General features: G+C 34.3%; 1 protein-coding gene across 1 annotated transcript in view; it reads left to right on the top strand.

The window, feature by feature from the left end:
- The first annotated feature begins 12,546 nt into the window (after nt 1–12,546).
- Nucleotides 12,547–13,629, top strand: part of inaE (inactivation no afterpotential E) — a 159,663-nt gene continuing 158,580 nt past the window's right edge. Inside the window, exon 1 of the mRNA XM_089647911.1 lies at nt 12,547–12,701. The gene's annotated coding sequence lies outside the window, so the exon portion shown is untranslated. The remainder of the gene's footprint in view (nt 12,702–13,629) is intronic.

Here is a 13,629-nt window from a genome sequence, read left to right on the forward strand (position 1 = left end):
AGTATGAAAGACATTTTCAATATTAAAGCCCACCACACAAATGCATCAAATTTCTCTCCTGTACCGAGAACATTAAAAATAATAACACTATGCACTACTCTAACAATGAAATAGATATTTTATTGACCAATGTTTTACATCCATGTATGTACATTTTTGGGCATCATGCCTGTTTTATGTAATTAGATAAAAAAATATATTTTTCGGTTTACGAATTTATACCGACATTATAAAAATATTTGGATGATTTGTATAGCGCCGTTTTTGTGCAAAACCAAAGTAGACGGAAATTATTTTCCTAAGGGCCTTCTGTGTGAAAAAATCCGAGGCAAAAACATTCATCGCAAATATAAAGTTTGGTAAAATCAACGGAGTGACTCTCGGATAAGTGGTTTTTTATTTCGATAAAATAACGGCGAATTCAAGAAAATTATGTTTCCTAATGTTTTAAGTTGTCACAGCTGTCACAGTGCGATGCCACTACTAGTAAACGTTCAGATAATTTTGACAAGGTAATTCCGTACCTTGTCAAAATTATCGTTTGGCTGTCGAATGCGAGAGTTTCCTCTCCCGAACCAAATAGAACACGGTTGAAATTCTTGGCATGGACTAACCAATAACCATGCAAGGCCTAAAAACTTCTAGGATTAATCGCAAGAGTGTGAAAACCATTCAGATCACCACATGTAATTAAAATAGTTCAAATTATAGAATTCGCAATTCGAAAAAGCTTTTACATACAAATTAAGACCCCGTAGTAAGCCTTCAAATATGGTTTGAAAGGGAGATACCTATGTAAATACGAATGTTAGAGGGAGCACGCTAATATTTAAAAAAATATATAATTTAGCAAAAATGGTGAAAATATTTAATAAAACACGACTCGTTTGAAATAGACCAAAAATCTCTCAAAAAATTATTTAGTTGCATTTAAAGATACACTGTGGTTTTTTTTCATGCCCATAACATATTAAATAACAGAACAAAACATGTTTTAAAATATTTTCGGAGCTTACTTTGCGAGTTTTTCCTAAATAATATATATATATTTTTTTAATAAATTTTTTTTTGGAACTTAAAAACATCAAGAGTTTACGAGAAACTTGTTATAAATCGGTAGAAATTGGGTATGTGGGGGCTCAGTTAAATAACACTTCGCTTCAACGTAATTACCACAAGAAACAACTATTTACGACGGGGAGATGGTAAAAGATGCATTAAGTTATTCACATTATCGATCAACCCTGACTTTGGGACAATCCTGATATTGAGAAGAGAAGGTAGATACGAAGAGGACAGGACTTGGAAAAGCAGATTTCTTGGAGTATGTGGTATGGAAAAGCAAATTGTTACCACAATAATACAAGCATTTGCCTAGTTTGATGTATTTGTGTACCTACTTTTTTTACATCAACCCCACCCAGAAGGCCTTAAGGAAAATACTCGGGGCCTATATCATATTTTGGCATGCTCTGGGGTCTTATTGAAGGAAAGGAAGGAGAGGAAGTTCCGGGAAGGTAAAAATATATGAGGGTTGGGTAGGAATCTAGGGACCAGTGTATCCAGGAGTGAAGGACGTATGAACATATCCCTCCAACTGCGGCGCAAGGCGATGGGTCGAGAGACCGTTGGAGAGGTCAAAGGGTCTCCTCAAACCAGCATCTTCAGATCTGGCACGCCACGCAGCTGGTGGGCAAGCGCATCCTGAACAACCTCACCCGATGAACCCGGACACCCTGCTAAAACACCAAACGTAGCGAACCACTTGGGGTGACCTGTGGCAGAGGTGTTGGTTACCCAATAAATCGCTCCCGGTGTGGCGGTACCCAAAACCGTCTCCGAAAATTATTTAAATATAGTTTAATTTAATTCAAAATCTATTTTAATAAAGATTAATTTTACCTTATCTATGTAATTATTTACGTATATTTTATTTGTTTATTTTCATGATGTTTTTTTCTCTGAACTCTATTATGAATATATGTTTTTCATTTATCATTATTCATATTTTTTTTAAATATGTTTTATGCGTAAATCTCTCTGGTTTGTGCAACCAACAACAAATTCTCCAGGGGATTTATATTATTATTTATTCTCCAAGAAACTGGTAAAACACACAGTTCTACACATATATTTTACATAATATTATTAATGGTTTACTAGGAAAATATAACCAATTGAATCTATTTTTGAAATATTTGTATTTTTTTTTAAATGTTGTTTATTATCCATGAATATGATCACTATTGACAGTGATATTATTAATATAGATATTTAGGTGCGTATCCGTTTTCAAAGTGACTGGACTAAATATAACAATCTGTCAATCAATGTTTTTAGTCCCGTATGCAAATAATTCAGAAATTAAGGTCATTCCAATCATTCTATTTGCTATGGTAAATACATAAGTGATACATTTAAAATTCAAATTACCATATTTAATACATTCTGGGAAAACATAAGTTTAATAAAGCTGTTGTCCAAGCAAATGCTTGAGATCGGATAACTTATTTTTCACAATTCATAACAGTAGAGGATGCAGGGCTGTAAAAATTATTATAATTTATTAATGTACATCTATTTGAATTTCACTTTTGTTTTCGGTAATGAATTAATGCAAATCTTGGAAACTGAAATTAACCCACTATCCGACATCCGATAGAGCTGAAACTCGGCAGATGGACTCGTAGTCGATGATATTGCATTCTATCAACTTTTGGTGGCAATCACCTACCTGCTCAGCAGTTAATATACGAAATAAATGTCGGTCCCACTCGATCGGAACTTGACGAGCTTGGGTACACACAAACCAAGGACATTTCAAAAAAGATATATTGTTGTTGTTTTTTTTGTAGTCTTTGTGAAAAAAAAAAGTGAACTGAAGCAGTCATTCTTCATTCGTCATTCGTCATTCGTCATTCGTCATTCGTCATTCGTCATTCGTCATTCGTCATTCGTCATTCGTCATTCGTCATTCGTCATTTGTCATTCGTCGTTCGACATTCGTCACTAGTCAAAAGAATACCTCTGAATGCCGAACAGATATTTTTTAGTACATTTGGAGTGAAATATTACCAAAACTGCACTACATAAATGTATTGTTATTACTTGTTATCATTATAAAATCGTTTCTTTCATCCCACTGCAAAAGAAGCGGTCACTGATATTGCATGACAGATCTATGTCAAGGTTACCTGTTACAGTTTAGTACGTAGCTAAAAAGCAAAGGCGTGCCGTGGTTTTTTATCGATTTTCCGGCGCAAAAAGTAAGAGGTCTTTTTTCACTCAATTCAATGTTTTCATATTAACTTATGTATATATTTTAATGTCGGCGTCTATAGAAGTAAGTAGGCAAACCTGTTATGTATCATCAAAAATGAAGTTTAAATTCAAAATAAATTATGATAAACTAATGTTTATAAGACAAGGTTTTATGCATAGCATAAAGGATAACAAATAATTATAACCAATAATTAGTCGCCTGAAATATCAATACAAATTGAAAATATCTCCCGAGTGAAAATAAATGCCGCCAACGGGAATTGACACGTGCCTTCTGATGTCCGGTCAGGTGAAACCACTGAGCCATGTCGGCTTATTTACAACCCGCCAAATGATTCAATATGTACTAGCACCACAATCAACAATTACTGCTTATTATATTTTTCCACCTATAAACAACCAACTATTATTATTACTAGGGAGATATTTTCAATTTGTATTGATATTTCAGGCGACTAGTTATTGCTTATAATTATTTGTTAAAATAAATTACCATCGAATAAACAACTTTGAAAAAATTATCATACCTTTCGGATAGAAAACGATTCTTTTGAAAATGTCAAACGCTATGTCAAAAGATATTATGGTGTTAGTCCGGCAGGTTGAATTTTATAAAACCTATTTTGAAAAAAATATGAACACGAGCTGCCAAAAAATAAAGTGAGATTATTGATTTAAGTATAAGATTTTTTTTTTTACAAAAGTGTAAGGCTTGATCCTATGATGCATTATGGTTGTAAAATTTTGAAATATCTTCGATTCCAATTTAAAACGTAAAAAAAACTTCAACCGGGATTTGAATGTCGCGACTTCACGAATCGGGAAACTTATCTAAATAAAAATATGTATAAAAAAAGTTATTGGAAAATCACGGCAGATAGTTGTGATTATGTCATAACATCGATGGTTTCGCTGTTTGCCGGGGCCATCGTTACACCACTGGTCTGGAGATTAATTTGTCTAGTTAGGTTATGGTTTTTAACATTTTTTTATACATTCTCACACACGTAAAAGAAGTTCAAATTAATTTAAAAAAGGATCATAAAAACTTTAACCTTAACTTTTTTAAACTTGCGGCACGCCCCAGAATAATGGGATTAACACATCCGCCGCCAGGAGCTTTTGTTACAATTAAAATGACATATGATTGGTCCGCCCATGAGAGTGATTGGCACTGATCCGGTTAATGCGGCTCCCTCGCAGTCCGGTAAGGAATCGACATAAACCGCGTGTAGCAAGAAAGTGTGATACCGAGAGCTCTTCGTTCCATATTTATATACGAGTATTTCTAATGGCTTTCGTAAATGGGTCAGTGCGGTACGGGAGCGGCGGGTAAGATGATTTTTAATTTTTTTTAAAAGAAAGACAAACATTCCTGGGTTACGAATAACCTGACAATATTTTAAAATCTCCTATTACCACCACAGTAAGCTGAAAATGTTGCTTGTGTTGGTGGAGGACTTAGCCAGCCGAGGAATTGAACACACTACGCCTGGGTGGGACCCAAACGTTATGTCAACTCGGCCACCGACCGGTTAGTAATATAAATAAGATATGATAAATAAGATTTGGTTTTTAGAAACGAGCGTTCTGCGTAATATCTGATTGGAAGGTATCTTTGACCGGTATTCTAATACAGGATGCTCGCAATGCAACGCGTGATGAGACTACATTGTATTTATATGTGTACACAGGGCCGGCCCTGAACCAAATAGCGCCTAGCGCGAGTAAAATTTTGGCGCCTCTTGTCAAAACCAGTAGTAGCCTAAGTAGGTGATCACTGTAATCAATAATATTCGGATGATTTGTATTTTTGTGTAGCGCCGTTTTTATGAAAAAATAATGTCAAAGGCCATTTGTGTTAGGACTTTTAGGTGCTAAGAATTATCAGCGCCTTGGTAATTCGGCGCCCGTAGCGGACTGGTCCAATTGCACCCGCATACAGCCGGCCCTGTGTGTACAGTATAGATTGTAGATATCAATTAGATGTCGGGGTCATCCCAGAAAAATTGAATGGTATGGCTAAAGAAAAATATGTTTTTTTTAAATTGGATTCATCAATATTATACGAGTACTTCCAACAAATTTCTATTCGTTTTGTCAAAATCCCTCTTCCCCTTCTCCCCTTCTTGGTCAAATGAACTATTTTACCTTGCAACCTCATTTCAAATGGTAATCTGGAAAACGTTTTATTATTTTTAGTAAAATTACGATGTCCAACCAAATAACAAAAATATTAAAAGTGTTTTCTTATTTAGAGTAAGTTGTACAAAATATCATTTTTTTACCTTTGATCACCATCTATCGATATTACTTCGAAACTTTTTTCAAAACACAAAGATGCAAAGTCAAATTTTCTGATATCGTTTCACGCAAACTTTCATAGATGGCACTGATGCATGATATTTGTGCACTTATTTGTATACAGAATTCTGGTACAAAGTTCTAGTGCTGAATAAACATTGGACGTAATGTTGAGTACTTCATAAAAAATGCACTAAATAAATAATGTACCATACGAGAACGTAAAATTTCCCGCCACTTGCAAAATGCGTTTTGGCCCACCTCTTTTTCATTAGGGGGGGGAGATTTTTAAAATAGTTTTTTATGTGAGTGGGATGAGTGTTGATTGGGTTGGAAAGGGGGGGGTGAAAGAAGTGAGGGGAAGGTAAATTTTGCTATTTTTTACCATCCCCCCTAGGATACGAAAATATTGCGACACCTCAAATTATTGAAGTATTTGAGTAGGTACTTCAGACAAACTCATTCTGATATCGTGTCCTACCCAACACTAATTTGGACGTACCTATTTATTTACCTTTGATATTATTTTCCGACTTCATTATGATTTTAGGTAGTTGAGAGAAAAAAAAAACAAATATCGGGATATTCAAGCATTACTAAAAATAAAACGAAATTTCATTCATACTTTTCTGATTATTTCAACAATGGATATTGATTGGCTTATTAATTAAGTCGATGTACTAGAAATAATACCTATATATTATTATTGACTGTGCGTAGCAAGATCTTGTTTTAACTCGGTTATTATTCGAGCGTTTTGCATTTCGTCTTTCTGTAAATTTGTTTGCTACGTTCCGGTTAAAGTCGTTTAAACCTTTTGAACTATAAAATTAGAGGCAACATTACGTACATCTCATCGAAACGATTTCCACTAAACAGCGACTGGCGCTATTAAAAACCCCAAAGGTAATTATTTGGTGTTAAGTATTATCAGCGCCTTGGTTCCTTGATTGCTCCAATTGCGCCTGCACAGGGTCTGCCCCGTCGATCGGCGCGTAGACCGGATTTTGTAGTTTCCGGTCGGTCTGCGTTAGCGTTGAGAGCGTTGGAGACCAAATCAGACTAATTGGACGGCCAAAATTGGAACCTATTTATTCACTTCATATCTGATCTAAATATAATACCTCAATGGCCGCAGTATCCGTTAGCAAAACACAAAAAAATATTTTTTCTGTATGGGTAAATATTCTTAGAAAAATACTTATGGCAGCTTACATACTACTTATATAGAATACTTATGGCAGATTACATACTACTTATATAAAATACTTATGGCAGATTACATACTACTTATATAGAATACTTATGGCAGATTACATACTACTTATATAAAATACTTATGGCAGATTACATATTACTTATATAAAATACTTATGGCAGAACATACTACTTATATAGAATACTTATGGCAGATTACATACTACTTATATACAATACTTATGGCAGATTACATACTACTTATATAAAATACTTATGGCAGATTACATACTACTTATATAAAATACTTATGGCATATTACATACTACTTATATAAAATACTTATGGCAGATTACATACTACTTATATAAAATACTTATGGCAGAACATACTACTTATATAGAATACTTATGGCAGATTACATACTACTTATATAAAATACTTATGGCAGATAACATATTAATTATTTAAAATAATATATAGACACGTTATCTGATAAGACAGTACAATTTATTTACAAAAAATATAATTTTTCAAAAAACAAGCAACTTTTCAGCTTACTCACGGCCAAAATTTTGCGTCGGCATACGACTGGTTGATGGTTCAGCAAATAATATTTTTTATAATGTGACCAATCGTCGAATTGTCGTTTTTATTGATTATGTAAGTACCTACCTAATTAAAAATCTTATGATTTCGCAGAAAATTTTGAAAAAACACAGTCGCTATCCGCGTCTGCCTGTTTGTGCGCTTAGTTCTCCTAAATTACACAAAGGATTTTGATAGGTTTTTCTTGGGGAAGGTTTATATTTATAATATATGCACATTATATTTATAAAAAGTAGAGAAAAGTGTTGGGCGTTTACATTGGTAACGCTGGCTAAACCTTAAGAGATAGATACGAAATAATGTGCTACGGAATTGTATATCTTAAAAAGTCCAACAGAAAAGTCCGATATGGTATATATGTCTATCTCCTACATGTACGCACTCGCATACTGCCTACTAGCACTTTATGCCTGGACATTGGGAGTCTAGAGTCATTTTTATAAAAAGTAGTTTTCTTTATTAATAAAACATTAGAGTCTTGACGTGTACGGTGGAGCAGTACACGAAAACGGCGCTATACAAATAATCCAATCATAATATATTATAGATTATTATGTTTCCTTAGAACGCCGTGAGAATGTGGTGGGCAATCTCCCAAAGATAACCCCCAGCAATGCCGGGAAACATAATTTAAACGCAAGGTCTATTGTCCACAGAAGGTTGTATTGAAAAACTTTCTCTCTGACAACATGAAAAGTGCATAAAATTATCAGTGTAAAAGACCAACGCAACAATATTCTCTCATGGTGAGCAGTGAAGCCATTAGTTTCCAATAACTGCCATAAAACCAAGCGCGACGACATTTTATTTGATCATTTAAAACAATATTAGTGATTTCTAAACGAAAATCTGAATCAGAAAAACAATAGTAGCGATTTCTAAACGAAAATCTGAAACAGAAATGTTTAAACATGTTAAAACAAGAAAAGTTTAGAAATCGCTAATATTGTCTTAAATGATTAAATATTACAATTTGAGGTTTTACTCAATAAAGTTATTCTGAAAAAATAAACATTTGATTTGTTTTATAATTTTCAACATAAAACAGGATCACAATTCGAGATTTATCCAGCTTCCAGAAAAGTTCTAGTTAGGTTAAGATTTTCAATTATTCTTGGATAATATGTTTAGGTACCTACCTTACAGAAAAAATATTGGTAAAAATAGTTACATATTAAATTGCTTAACTTTTTCTAACGGGTGAGTGCTTTCGATTATGTATTTTCAAAACACACTGTAAGGGTGGGTACTTGATTCTGAAAGCGTTCTACTGAAAATAACCGTTTCATACATTCCCTTGAACTAAGTTTACCCTCTTTATCTATGTGTGTGTACTCTTCGCTCTACGACCCTCTATCTGACTCTCTTTCACCCCTCATTTAAAGTGTTGCTGTTAGACGAGGACGGCGATACTGTATTTCCACAACCCCCACACAGACGGCTCACTGTTAAGTGGTAAGTTTTGTTTTAAGCGGGAGGAAAAAAGAAAACCGATTTTACAAGCTTATTAAGAAAAAACGCAGGAGAAGTATTTGGCAGTCAAAAACATTTTTTTTACTCTAATAAATAAATCAGAATATCTGAGTGGTGAAATGAGAAAAATCTTGAACCGTGAGCTTTGGCGTCATCAAATTAGCACATAACATTCAACTTGCAATTTTATTTCCATCGTAAGCCATTGAACTTCGAAAATTTCATTTAAGTGTCAGGAAATAACATAAGATAATAATAATAATTGGATGACTTGTATAGCGCCGTTTTTGTGCAAAATCACCTCAAGGGCGCTGTGATAGAAATGTTGAATAATTTTTCATTAAGAAAAATATTTTAAGGAGAAATTTCGGTTAGTACTCGAAGCCGGATGGTAATAAATAGTATAAATCTAAAAAAAATTACAACAATTTGCCATTTACAAATTTCAACTACCCGAAGTGTGACTATGAATCATCAAATAGGGTATGTTGTGACGCTTAAGGGAGTGGGAAGGGGAAGGAGATGTGGTAAATAACTTGCTATTCATATATATGGTCACTAAACACTGCTAAGGCCATTTCAAGAAAGGTATTGCTTTTGAATCGTGAAATTTCACCAGAACGATACCGAGAATGTATGTATCTACCACTCTGGAACGTACCACAATATACTCAAGTATTGCCCGGAAATTAGTTCGAACCAAGCTTTTCGATTATTTTTATAATTTTCTTTTATTCTTTTCGGCAAACTTAAAATAATTAGGTGTATGCTTCGACCCATTTTAAAAGACAACAAAAACAATTGAAAGTTACCCTTCAGCAACCGATTTTTATTCAAATTTGACTTAAAACATTTCAACTTCGGACTGGACTAGAAAACGAAAGCACAAATCAAAAAACACTACAAAATCGAGTCTAAATGCTAGGTTCTGTAGCTTCTCCGAACACCATCGAATTTCATTTCGAACCCACCATTTCTCAAACGATGGTCAATGACATAGTTATGATGATCGTCTAAGATTAAGCATAAAAAATACTTCTTACAATATTTTTAGGCAGAAATGTGTTAATTCTATCTCTGTCAATAGTCCGATTAACAGGGAGCAGCCTGTACCACTACAGTGCTACATTTCGTCTCGCTTTCCCCGACAGCTGACGCGCCCTTTAGAGAGAGACACAACAATAACACGGAATGATTACCCCTCTCACTCTAATGGTGCTGCCACACGCAAAGCTCACATCAACAGATAATATAAAGCACAATAGCGCTCGCCATACAATCCCATACAGACCCGACACACGTAAAAAGATAACGCGCTATAAGTGTGGTTCTGAACTTCGCTAACCGAATTTATTTTACGTAACCGCTCCCGACGCGATATTTGAAAAGTTATGCGTCCCCCTCTCCGCCGTAAAAAGGAGAGGGGGTCATTTTAATTACGGAGCTACCAACTAAGTTCCGTGTTCCCTTTGACAGCCATGACATAAGCAGCCTAATAATGCATTTCTTATTTATTATGTTAGCTCATATCGTCATGTGTGCTAGTAAATTTAGAAACATAAAGAAAAACTTTATTTGGCAAACATACTTAACATATATTTAAAATATAAATATAATCAATATTTGAATTTGAAGTAAACAAATTTTCGCCCTTTCAAAATTAATCATATTTTTAATCTCAGTATGTTTATATGGTAATATCATTCGGTTTTTTGATAAAAGTTGGACGGCTTGGACGAAAGTTGAGCTTATTTTACAATAATTTATTATATGTCGCTTTCGTCGATCGGCGTGCGAACTGCGAATTTCCTGATTCGACGGAGAGGTTATGTCAGGTTATGTGAAAATGCGCTATTTACGCGCAGATTGTTTAAAATCTAAAAAGTTTATAAATAGCATTTATAATTATATAGTTGGCGGCATCATCATCTGAGGATGAGCTGTCCAACAGATCCAGCAATAGGCGACAAGTATCATCCATTTCGAAAACGTGCTCAAGCTGTCAGTAAGTAAAGTTGTCACTTTGACAGATGAAATTATGTTCCTCGGCCGCTCTCGAATTCAACTGACCCCCTCTCCTACCATAGGAAGAAATATTTGATAGCGTCGTGTGTCGGTAGAAAAGATGATGCGCTGTACATTAACTTTTGATGTGAGCTTTGCGTGTGGCAGCAGCTTAAGCGTCGAAAATATCCGATCTGGAATCTGTGCAACTTCGGCGATAAGTCATGTTCTGACGTAACGTTTTCAACGATTATTTTTTTTATACTGTTCATATACTCGTATCTTTCAACATCATAGGATGGTATCCTTACAAATGATAATAACTTATATGGATGTACAACACTGTATTAACTACCTTCCAAGTATATATGTACATACATGTTTTAACAAGAAGAAGTAAGCGCCGCAGGGGATTTTTTTTTCGAAATTATTTTTTAACATTTTTTTTAAATTTGACTACCCGGTATTCCGGATATTGATTTATTTTTCTAGACTATTTACATTATTTTTCTAGACTATTTATTTCTACACGTTGTTACAGAAATTCTGCGATATTTAATGCGTCCCCCAGATTGGGAATCCATGTAAGAGGTTATCTGAAATCTTGTGACCGCAGACCGCAATAAGCTTAACAAATACAGTAATATGCGTCATGATGTGATATTCACAATATTTTTTCCAATTTTACGGTAAAAAAAGTCCCCAGATTCAGAATACTAACGAAATGACATGCACATCGGTAAATATGTGTTGAAATATAAATAACACGCAAGATATCGCAGAAAATTGTGATTATTAATGAATAATTTTCGATGAAATCCTTGAAATACCATAAAAGTGGAATACCTATAAGCGATATAAACTTAACTTTTGATTAACTACCTATCATTTAGAATAATCCATAGACATTATAATAATATTTTCAGAAGGATGGTCTGCAAACCTTTCTCCAAATTGTCAATTTAACAGCAATCATAAAATACTTAGTAGGTTCAAAAATCCGTTTATCTCTCGATGTTTTTCTCCCCAGATCTAGGGAAAGTTCCCCAGAATAAAAACGCACACAAATTAGTGAATGACTGAAATCAATTTATTGAGTAAATTGGTTAACTTTTAGCGATATTTGATTAGTTGTTGTGTAACAGTTCTGCAGGTTACGCTATCCCTTTAATTAAAGGAGTGACTAAAATACAATAAATAGTTAAATATTAAACAAATCATTCCAGTATTAAATAGTTTTTATTTTAACTAATGAACGATAAAATTTTACAAAGAAAAGGAAATTTTATCGCTTGTAATTTTGAAATTTACTACAATTTAGAAAAAAACAGCTTCTTATAAAATAATATAGTTTTTCTAGAGGCTCAGTACACATGCGCCCGAGTAAAGCCGAGAGTGATGTGACACATCTGAGCCGAAGTTTCGGCTAATTTTTGTCCGAAACCGCAGGCGAAACTCGTTTATTGGCAGAAACTGGCCGAAACCGAAACTTCGGTCGGTCACTAATCCAAAACAACTAAAAGGCGCGTTCAACGTTGAATCCTAGCCACTATGGCCGCTATGACCAGACCCCGCACGGTGTCTTGAAATAACAAAGCGCCAGCGAAATGTCCCTACATAATTCCTACGATTATTCAGTTTTCAGTTCCCCGTTCGCCTTCGATCGGTTCGGTTCTCGGCTAGGTACGAACGCCATCTGCCGCGACTTCTCGCGAGCGCAAGAAATAATATTCTACAAAACGATCGATAGCTATAATTGCCAATATTTCGCAAAATTTGACAGAATTTATCAAGCCGCTATGTAATCATTATAAAATATACATTAAAATACGGTAATTTGTGTACATTAACAGTGTATTTTGTGTTTATCCTGCTGCTTTCAGTGTAAAAAGGACATCTTTTCATCGATTGTGGCAGTGTTTTTACCGTTTTGTGACATAAAATCTCACTCACGCGTGTTTCGTTATTTGGAATGTTTCTCGTGTAAATAAAACACTGAATAATCCATGTTTATCTTCTTGATTTGGTGCAAGTTTGCGTGCATTTCGTCTAATTTTGGTGCAAATATAAGGCGGTCAGTGCGGAAAAGAGTGAATTTTCATCGATTATGTCAGGGTTTTGGATGTTTTCTGACACAAAACCTTACCTAAGAGATCGTGGCTGTATTTATTGTGAAAAATAACACGATTTTGTGTCACGTTTTTGTAATGTGCACAAATTAAATTCGAAAATTGACATCAAATTTATTGCAATTAGCTTCGCCATATTTAAATATTGTCAGATTTTCTGCAAACGCTCTAATTCTATTTAATATTATGACTTATTTTCGTATTTTGACCTGAATATTACCAAATATTATGTAAAGGTGTTACAGTCTCAAGCCACCATCAGGTAAATAGGTAAGTAGGTAGATAGATGCCCACTATTACAAAACAAATAGGTGTATGAAAAACGCGCAACTTCTTCTCAAATTTATTTTGTAATCAGTTTGCATTGTTATTGATCGTTCAATGTTCAGTGTGACTTTTTTTATGAACGGTGCGATTTTTATTGTAGTAGGTACAAACAACTTACCTGTCTATTTGTAAAGTAATAAATATTTTTATATTTCTAAGTAACTTGTAGTAAGGTACTACCCGGTTCTCCCGAGTTTCAACAAATGATTTTTTTTCTAATCGTCGAGATAATAAAAAAAAATATTGAAACTATTCGGCATTTTGTCTTTTTTTAATGTTTATTTCAAGCAATGCTCCGTAGCTC

The sequence above is a fragment of the Hesperophylax consimilis genome, chromosome 27, assembly GCF_061612785.1.
Source record: "Hesperophylax consimilis isolate HC1 chromosome 27, BYU_Hcon_1.0, whole genome shotgun sequence".
NCBI classification, from domain to species: Eukaryota; Metazoa; Arthropoda; class Insecta; order Trichoptera; family Limnephilidae; genus Hesperophylax; species Hesperophylax consimilis.